Raw genomic sequence first — 10,385 nt, forward strand, 5'->3', positions numbered from 1 at the left:
GAACCCCCCCAACCCGGCTGGCATCTCGCTTCGTGTTGCAGCGCAGTCGCTTGCTTCATTCCTAGCTTGCTAGCTTCTGCCCGGACAACGCAGGAATCTAGTCGCTAGGAGCTGAGTAACCGTTAGGTTGGCACTGGTGGGTTTGTAGCAGAATGTAGGGTAAGAAAATCAGTGCAAGCCTGAGCAGAGGCTCAGTGCGGATGTTCAGGTTATCACTAATTAACTGGGAAATGCTGAGTTGCAAGCACACATACAATAGAAGCTCCAGACAATTGTTCCAGCAAGTCCCTGCTGCCCGAGCCGAGCTGGGGGCTGCAGCAGGGGGCAAGCAGCAGCTGGCCAAGCTGGGATGGAAGTCAGCACGTAGCTGGTGCATGCTCTTTGTCAAACGTCTCCTCAAATGGCTTTGCCCAGATCCCTCTTACAGTCAGTGACCTTGGTGGTAAAGCTGGTTTAGTCAGTTCCTGTGCCTCACATCTGTCCTGATTTTATTTCCATCGGTTCAGATGAGTTGAGTGTCTTAGTTTCTAGTGTGCCCCACAAGGGTGTTCCCAGAAAGGAAATTGTCCTGTTGCTTGTCCAGTCCATGGACATTATCTGAAAAGCCTTAGCATTTCCTCCTGTCTCTTCCCCCTCCAGCACTGTTGCATTTCAGCACAATCAGCCACTGCTCAGGGAAACAGAAAAAAAGCAGGAAAAGGCTTTGTTAAACTGAAAATAAATGGCTTTGGAAAATTATTTCCGTGCCTATTTTTCAGCAGCATATTAAGCATAGTGAATGTTTCTTATTGCAATAACAGATTTTACAACCTTCCTCACTGCCAATAAAGTGGATGAACAATTGCACAAAAATGCCCAGGCAATTTTAAAAGACACATCTGGAAAAAAAAAATCTGACAGCAGGGAGACAGAAGGGAATTGTTTACGTGATGCTGCCATCTTAGCAAAACTGTGCTCCATTTACATCAGGATATTCCTGTTTGTGGAGACATGAACCCAAATCTGAGACGTTGACTGAAAGAGCCTGGAAAGTTTCCAGCTTTGAAGTACACGCTGCATTTGGCTAAGCCTGAAAATTAGGGGATAGAACAATAGCAATTGTTTTGCCATCCCTGTATGCAGAAGCGCGGTGGCATCGGATTAGGGAGCTGCTGTCAGTCACTCCTTCCATTCATTTCCATGCACTGAAGGAGTTAACCGTGCCTTAGCCGTCATGGCAACGGCTGCCTTTGATAACTGATTTTGCTCCCACGACCACAATGCCACATTTCAATGACAGGATCAGACAAGTAATCGCAGCAAAAAGCCACCGTGAACTTTGCTCTGTTCGTTTCCATCGGGGTGGTGGTAAGTGACTCCATTTCTTTCTAAATACAAATTTCTTTGCCACTTTCCTCATAAAGTGTCGCATGGAAATAAAGTACAAGCTTGCATCACCTTGTCAGCGTGCTTGGTTCTTAAGCTGCACAGAACCTGTGGGATGCAGTTCCTCAGTACAACCTTTTCCTGCAGACTTTGTAAGAGCAGAACAGAAGAAATGTCAATGAGGACTCTTCTCAGAAGAAAGCTATCCAGTCCCTGGAACACAGATCATCATAAAGTGTTGATGACATGAACTTCTAAAAGGGGTTACATGATACTACTCAACTGACAAGCAGGCGAGAATTCAGTTACGTGTTCCATAACACTAACTGGCTGGAATACAGGCTAATTTTCCTCTAGGTGTATTTCCTTAGAAGTACATGACTGTTAGCAGTTTTTAAGGCTGCTGATGTTAATAAACAATCCAGCATTTCACTCTCCCCCTGAGATCTTGAATTTGATAAGTTATCATTTTAAGTAGTTTCTGCACAACTACACTATGATTTTGTCTGTTTTAAAGTTACTTTTTTTTTTTTCTTAAAAATCAAAAAGAAGCCAAGATCACTGCTTCTCCAGGACTATAAATTGATTTCAATTTCTTGTGAAGGTGATATACTGCAAATGAAGGGCTACAAAGATCAAAAATATTTAAAACGTTGCACATAAAGATGTTTATTATTTAAAGACTTACGTAGAAAAGTCTATTGCTATCAGGACACAACAGCAGGAACAGAAAATAGCTCAGTTCAGACCTGTTGTGGGCTTCTCAATAAAATGAACTATAAAAATATTCAGAAATCTCTAAATCAAAGTATAAATGGACTTGAAAGATGGCAAGGTTAAGTGAAATTGTCCAAATAAATACTGCACATGGAGCTCTAATTTGGATTCCTTCATTATATGGGCTATAAATCAGCTCTTAACTCAGAAATGGCTACTTCTGAGAGCTCTTGCTCCTGATTCACTGCTGATCACAGACCTACACGTACAGCCAAGGACACGGTCCCACAGCCGCAGGCCAGCAGGCAGGCATCCTGCTCCAAAGGCATCCTGCTCATCTCCACAAATGTTAGTCCCAGAGCAAGGTCTGACAGGAAGCTTGCACTGGCTTGACAGCTCCTGACCACTGGAATAAAGTACAGGAATTAGGAACCTGCCAGCCTGAACTTCCCTGGTGCATCTGCGCTCAGCAGTGGTAATGGCCAACTCTGCACCAACCAGCGAGGTGCTGGGCTCACGCCAGAGCCTGCTGTGCCTCCCCTGCTGTCAATCCAACTGTTTTGTGTTTCCTTAGCATGGAGCCAGGAGGAGAGTGACAGCTCTCAGCTCTGCAAGGCAAGGTGGGTGGCTGTGGGCAGTGGGGTGGGAACATGGGGCACCTCTCAGCAAGGCACTGACCCCTCTGATCTCTGCACAAGAAGAGAGGAGCGGGTCCAGAGGCCATGGATGGGGCCAGGCACATGCAATAATCAATAGCAATGAATGAGGGCTAGGACACGAGCTCAAACACAGACCCCAGCTGGAGGGAGAGCGGTAATAACCCTCATCGCAGTTCTCTCACACAGCAGCCTGATCACAGGATACATAGGTGCACCAAATTAGAACTGGCCTTGGACACAGGTCCATGACCTACTGATTCCAGGTGTTCTCAGCCTCCTTTACGAGCAAGTTGAAGTCTTGTGTCTCCTTGGGACATAAACAGCATTTATTTTTTTTTTTTTCCAAGCCACACACCTCTACGTTATCCTTTGATGTATTAGAAATCTGAATCAAGAGAACAGCCCTGATCAACCAGTTTGGGATGAACTCACATACCATTCACCAGGGGTTGGCCTCAGGTCTATGACATTGCTACCACCAACCACCTCTAATGGGGTGGCATGGCATTCTAACCAGGCAAAACCGCCCTCAACATCCATATCAGAAATAAAGACAAGAAAATCAGATGCTGTTGTGTTGACTTCAAGCAATGGTATCACAGGAAAATTAGGCAGTTCATTAAAAACAAGAAGGAAGGGAAAAGGAAAAGGAAAATCTTAGCCTGTAGATTGAGGCCTTTTTAAAGACGCAGAGACTAAAGAAAATGCATTCTACCTGTCAATAATAAGAACAGAGGAAACTTGGTACGGTGAGATAGCAAGGTGAGGGAAGATGATACCAGCAACAAGGCGCCCTTCAAAAACCTGAAGCCACGTCCAAGTGAGAAAAAAGGAGGGATCACAATTTCTGATTAAAAGTAAACACACAATAAATCAAGACAAAAAGAATTTGAGATAGAACTTCTTAAAAATCATCTAAACTAATAATAAATCCTTTTCCAATTACATTAGAAATGGGATGCTTGCCAAGTAGTCTACAGGGCCAACAGATGGTCGTGTTACCAAGCAGCTCTCAGAGGAGTTAGAGCAATAGAATCAAAGAATATCCCGAGTTGGAAGACACCCATAAGGATCATCGAGTCCAACTCCTGGGTGCACACAGGAGCATCCAAAAAATCAGCCCGTATGGCTGAGTGTTGTCTAGAAGCTTCTTGAACTCTGGCAAGCTCAGTGCCATGACCACTCCCCAGGGCAGCCTGTTCCATGCCCAGCCCAACCACCCTCTCAGTGAAGAGCCTTTCCCTGATAATAACTGAGAGAGGTCTCACAATAACATTGGCCAGTTCCCTGAGTACCATGAAATGAATCCTGTCAGGCTCCATGGACTTGTGTGGGATTTGCTGCTTCACCTGGATACATCCAAGTTCAGAGCTGTCTCAGAGTTTATCGTTACTGCAGTCACTGCCCTCCAACTCTAGGCACCTGGGGGCCCACAGCCCATCACTGGTGTTTTAGACAGAGGCAACAAAGGCATTAAACATCTCTGCTTTGTCTATGTCTGTTTGTAAGGTGACCATTCTCATCAAATAGCAGAAAACATTCTCCCTGGTCCTCCTTTTGTTGTTGACATATTTAATAGCAGACAAAGAAACAAAATCTGTAACAACTTTGTTTGCTGTGAAGGATTTTATTAAGGTTTCTATGCTGAATCTCCATGCCTGAAAACACAGGATTACCTTTCACAAGTGGGTGTGCTTGGATTGTTTGTTCATTAGGAAGAAAATTAATAAATTACACAATCTGGATAGCATTCAGTCTAGAGTTACAGCATGTGGGTGGGAGATTTGAATACTAGCTGTGGTGCGTGGCTCCTCATGTGATCCCAGGAGAATTTAGGCTGTGACAGAACTTAGAAGTTCTTTAATCCAACCTCCTGCTCACAGCAGGGCCAACTGCTGTCAGTGCAAGCTGCTCAGGGCTTTAGTCATTCTGGGCTTGGAAACCTCCAGAAATACAAACTACAAAACCTCTCTCAGCAACACGTTCACCTTCACATCCTTGCAGTGAAAAAAAAAATCTGACTCCTTACATCTGGACAGAAGCTCCCTTGCATTTGGCCATAATACTGAACTTATCAAGGCCCAGTAGTTTTGCTGTAGGCTAGCTGTATTTAGTTAGCTCCACGTTAACGTGGAGCTTAGGGTTGGATTAAACGACCTCCAGAGATCCCTTCCAATTAAAAATATTCTGCAGTTCACTGCTGGCAGAGCTAATTTAATTGAATGCTCTTATATCTATATCAAATTATGCAGTCTATTTTGTTTTATGGGAGTTATATTAACAAATGGAGAATAATAGACTTCTGTGAAACCTGAACAATACGGAGCCTCCTAAGCAGAGCACACTGGGGGAGAAAATGGGGATGTCTTCAAAGGTGCACGTGGCCTCAGAGGCCAAGTGGACAGGTGGCCTGTACCCTACTTCAGACATTCCAGGAAACAGAAGAGAAAGGACTTCTCCTGATACAAAACTCAATGTAGGAAGAGGTTGGACAGAGCTTATTTGGGATCAGCTGTGAGCCTGCAAACACTGCCCCAGGATCCCAAGCTGTACAGACAGTTCTTCTGCTACTGCTGAGCTTTTTCCCTCCTGCAAGCTTCATTCCCTTCAAGTTCCCAGAAGATTTATTGCATTTCTCTTTTGAACAATTACTCTTTCATTCTGCATCCCTGCTGAGGTCAGAGAGTTCATAGAGCCCTGTGAAAGTGGCCTTTGATACAAACCAGCTTAATCTCTGTAGTTTTTCCTCATATTGTGGTCTTCAAACCGACCTCCTGCTTTTTAGACATATAACCCCTATCTGCTGTGCTTTCACTCTTTTGAATAGCATCCTGTTTGTCCTCCAGGTTGCTCATATATCTCATCCCTCCTGCTGCTATCCAGACAGACGGATGGCTAACATTTTTCCCTCTCTTTGCCAAGTTCTGCTCCTGACTCTCTCCCCTACCACCTGGTACAACTTCATTGTTAATTTTTACGTTGTTCTCATCATATTACTGAGTTTGATGCTACTTCCAATATAGTACCAAACTAAACCATTTTAGCATATGTCTCTCACCATCACTGTATGTTATGTTGGAATAGTCTTACCCAAGCCTTCTCAGCTTCCCATACTCGTACAATTTGCCATTTTCATAGCCACTACTGCACAGCCATTTGTTTTTCTTCCAAAGCACTGTGATATATTGTTGTCTGCCAGGCACAAGCTTTCTGTGCATCAGTCTGCCATCCTCCCATTGACCTATTCCCTTCCACTTGGAACAGTTATGCAATTCTGTAGCTCTTCCATGAAGATGTATCTTTTTCTCTCTGTTTTGCATTTACTGCCCATCTCTTGCTTTTCCCTTTTGTTGCTTTACCTTCCTCTGTCTTCCTAGAGGGAAAGCCTTCTGCTCAAATTGAGATTTGGCACTGAAGTGTTTAAAATCTACTTGCTGTATGAATTTGTTACGCTCTACAGCTTCTGTCTCAATGTAAACTGCGTGCAGTATTTTGCAAAAATCAGCTTCAGCTTCTACGTCCAACCTGACCGCCCTGCCTTCCTGTGGCTGCCAAGCTTAGCACTTAGCTTCAGGATGACTACCCAGCTTCCATTTGTCTCTGAGCCAGCAGCACTACTTGGGATCATGACCACAGCTTCAGGGCTTTCGATCCACTGGTTTGGAATAGTCCTTCATATTCTATCTGAATCGTGAGCCAGCGGTGACTTTGTGTTCTAGCCTATAAAGGATATGCCTAAATCACTTCAAAGTCAAAACAAGTTCTGGGTTTTGGTCAAAAACACTTTCTGCCATCCATTTTCTTTCAACACAAGAGCTAGTAGAATAGAGTTGATTTGCACACCTCCATGGATTTGTTAAAGCTACACATTCATAAGCCCATTTCCCTCATCAGAAAAAACACAGTAGCCCAGTGAAGTAGCCAGGAAGATGCATATATTACAGCATATTCCCTTCTTCGCAGGGCACAGTAACAAGCAGCAGTTTGGTATGGCTGATACAGTTCAGATACAAATCTTGTTCAAACAAATTTGCATGATAACCCCTTTTTAAATCTCATTGCCAAATCATATTCTGCTGTTGGCCCTTGGAAGCAGTGAAATTGCTTCTGATAAGTTCTTTGTGATAAAAAGACTAGGCAAAGCACCATTAGAAATATCAATAAACATATATAGGAAAAGTTGACTCACCCAAACACTGATAAGAGTCTCTCTGGCTGTAAAACACACCTTCCCAGGAAGCAGCCTTCACCCAAAAGGCATTCTCCCTCTGGAGGCTAGCCCTTAAATGAGCCCAGGGAAGGGTGACCCTTCCCCCCAGGTGGGAAGCACCGGTGAATTGCTTGCACCTGTGCTTCCTGGGCCAGCCACCCTCTTCACCAGGTGCTCAATCATCAGTTCAGGCAGTGACATAACAGTTCCCCTAAAGCTACCAATTACAATGCCTGGGCATATGGATGAATCCTAGTTATTGCAATAAAATACAAGGACATATGAACAAGCAACATTGTTCTTCCCACAAATGCTAACAGATATACGTGGTTTTCTCTTTTGCCAGGCAGAATCAGAAAACTACATCATTTAAACTTTCTAGCTTCTGTCCATAAAAATATATTGATAATAGAATTTAAAAACGTACCTGAAACAAGAAAGGGAAGCTGGTTCCTGACAGGAGTTAAAATGCTATTTCAGAGTTTGAGCCAATGCACTTATTTTGAGGAAGAAATCAGATTTTCATTAAATCCACCTCAGATTTGATTGTTTATCTACAAAGACTGGTATGCAGTATTTTTAGGATCTACTTGATTTCAAAAGACTACTGAGCTATCATAGTGAGTGTAACCCGAGCAATGTTGTTAAAAAAAAAAAAAAGACACTCAAAAAGTGAGCACAAGAGAATCTAACGAGGTTTAACAAGGCCAAATGCAAGATGCTGCACTTGGGTTGAGGCCGTCCCAGGTATGAGTACAGACTGGGAGAAGAGAGCAGACTGGCGTTGAGAGCAGTCCTGTAGAGAAGGGCTTGGGGGTCCTGATGGATGAGAAGCTGGACATGAGCCAGCAAGGTGCTCTTGCAGCCTAGAAAGCCAACGGTATCCCAGGCTGCATCAACAGAGGGATTGCCAGCAGGTAAAGTGAGATGATTGTCCCCCTCTACTCTACCCTTGTGAGGCCCCATCTGGAGTACTGTGTCCAAGCTTGGGGCCCCCAGCACAGGAGGGAGGTGGAGGTGTTCGAGCAGGTCCAGAGGAGGGCCACAAAGACGATCAAAGAGTTGGAACACCTCTCCTATGGAGACAGGCTGAGAGAGCAGGGGCTGTTCAGCGCAGAGAAGTGAAGGCTCCAGGGAGACCTCACTGCAGCCTTCCAGTATTTGAAGGGAGCTTACAAACAGGAGGAGAATGAACTTTTTACGTGATCTGATAGTGACAGGACAAGCGGGAATGGCTTTAAACTAAAAGAGGGGAGATTTAGGTGAGATGGTGGGAAGAAATTTTTTTCTTAAGAGAGAGGTGAGGCGCTGGAACAGGTTGCATTCAAGGCCAGGATGGGTGGGATTCTGGGCAGCCTGGTCTAGAGGATGGCATCCCTGCCCATGGCACGGTGTTGGAACTAGATGATCTTTAAGGTCCCCTCCAACCTAAGCCATTCTATGATTCTATGATAATCAGTGTTTTAGGCACTTCCAAAGACACAGGGGGATATGAACATATAAACTTTATATTAATGTGGAAATCAGATGTCTGGATTTTGAAAGAGCTGTGTAGTGGCCCTTTGACATTTGTCAGCATTGCTACATTTGTTGTGAGTTCCCTTGTTTTGAGGCAACTGTTTTGTGAGGCCAAGGAGTCTATGAATATTGGAAGGCTTAAAACTTGCCAATAAGGCTTGGATGTGCAAGAATGCTTCTTTAATTTTAGCAGTGAAGAACATGAATTCTGCTTCAGGAGTTCTGCTTAAGTGAACCTGTAACTTCTTGTAATAATTGAAATGTCTGAGCAAAGTTAGCATTGGAAAAGTCACAAATATTAGTTAAACATTCATCTTACCCCAACCTGTCAGCATCTTGATTGTGAGGAAACAATACTTCTAATTCAAAGACAGAAGAATTTATAATTCAGGGTCAGAAATGGATACCAAAGTCCCTTGCAGCAAATTGAAGAATGAAAGATGTATCTGGGAAGCAAGCATGCTTTATGTTAGAAATATTTCTTCTCAGAATGAAGAAAGGCTTCCTTTTTACCTACTAAGTATGAGATCAAAATAACTGTAATTTCACAAAAGGTACAACACAAGAAATGAAGGGATACAAAATTACTCCGTGTGATATAGAGCAGGAGTGCATCTTTGCACTGGACTGTTTTGGAGGATTTCAACCTGGTCACAGCTCCAACCCAAACCCAGCCATGTCCAGTCCCTTTTTATGAGGCAACTGCTGGCATCAACTTTCAGCTCTACTCAGTGCCATAACAAAAGCACTTGGAACAGATCATCACTACAGCTGCATTGACACTGCTCTGTTGTAGCTCCTCTTGTACCACCTGCAAAACCACAACCTGAGGCTGCCCAGCCTGTTTTCTGCCAAATTGTTCAGTAATGTGAAAGCTGCATGCTCTGGGGAATACAGAAGCTGCAGCCCTCCTATTTTCCAGCATGCTCCTACGTGGTGTCTGGATGCCCTGGCTTTGGGACAGACGCTGATAAACCTGTCCCGTTCAACCCAATGCCGCGTGATTTGCATTGCTGTGTCATTGTGTGCTGATGTCTTTGTGCACAGTCTACCTCTTCAAAACCCGAACTGCATGCAGAGGCACGTTACGAAACAGCAAACTGGATGTGCTACCACGCGAACACATCATCCTCCAATGAAAGAGGATAGGAAGTATCATCTACTCTCTGACCTCAAGGAAATCTCTGGGGAAAATGGTGCTGAGACATCCGATACGGCAATGGTCCTCTTCTCACAGGGGACTCCATTTTTTCAGGAGAAAGACTGCCTTTAGATCTAGTCTCCAAGCGGTGCCTGGTAACCGAGGAAGGATGAGCTGCAGTCAAAACTGGTCAAAATACCCAAACCGGCTACTCTGAAACTGGTGCTTAGGTATGTCTTATCTACTGACCAGTGACACTGGATCAAGGTAATTGTAGTTGGAAAGCAATTAAAAAAAAAAAAAAACAACCTGTTGATTATGCTGTTTGGTTTTCTGTGAGACCTTTCTGTCAAGACTACTGAAGGTCTTTGCTACAGTGCTGTCAGAAATGATTTTTTACCTGGTCAAATCAGGAAAAAGTTCCTGAGCAGCCTTGTTGGGCTTGACTCACTGAAGTGCACGAGAGGCACGTCCTTAGTGAAAAGCCACAAGTTAAACTGAAGTCCAGCACTTTTTGCCGTATTAAAAGAGCAAGAAAAAGATGAGTTATTCTGATATCTAGGCTAAAGGAAGAAAATCCTGTCTAGAAAAGGAGAATTTGACTCACAGGAAAGGAGAAGATCAGCTACTAGGAGGGGTCCACCCCAAGGTGGAAGAAGAGCTGGAAAGCCCAGTCCAGTGATTGCTAAAGAAGACATTTACAAACACATGAGAAAGCTCAGGAGGACAGACCTGTAAGAAATGAGAATTGGATGAAAATCTACAGTTTTTTTTA

General features: G+C 43.9%; 1 long non-coding RNA gene across 2 annotated transcripts in view; it reads right to left on the reverse strand.

Annotated features, from left to right (window-relative positions):
- LOC110405961 overlaps positions 1–8,196 on the reverse strand; it is a 9,503-nt gene extending 1,307 nt beyond the window's left edge. For both annotated transcript variants that reach the window (XR_002443184.1, XR_002443183.1), the window contains exons 1-3: positions 6,931–8,196; positions 1,438–1,578; positions 436–667 (exon numbers count right to left, since the gene is read on the reverse strand). This is a non-coding gene — a long non-coding RNA (uncharacterized LOC110405961). The remainder of the gene's footprint in view (positions 1–435; positions 668–1,437; positions 1,579–6,930) is intronic.

The sequence above is a fragment of the Numida meleagris genome, chromosome 13 (assembly GCF_002078875.1).
Source record: "Numida meleagris isolate 19003 breed g44 Domestic line chromosome 13, NumMel1.0, whole genome shotgun sequence".
NCBI classification, from domain to species: domain Eukaryota; kingdom Metazoa; phylum Chordata; class Aves; order Galliformes; family Numididae; genus Numida; species Numida meleagris.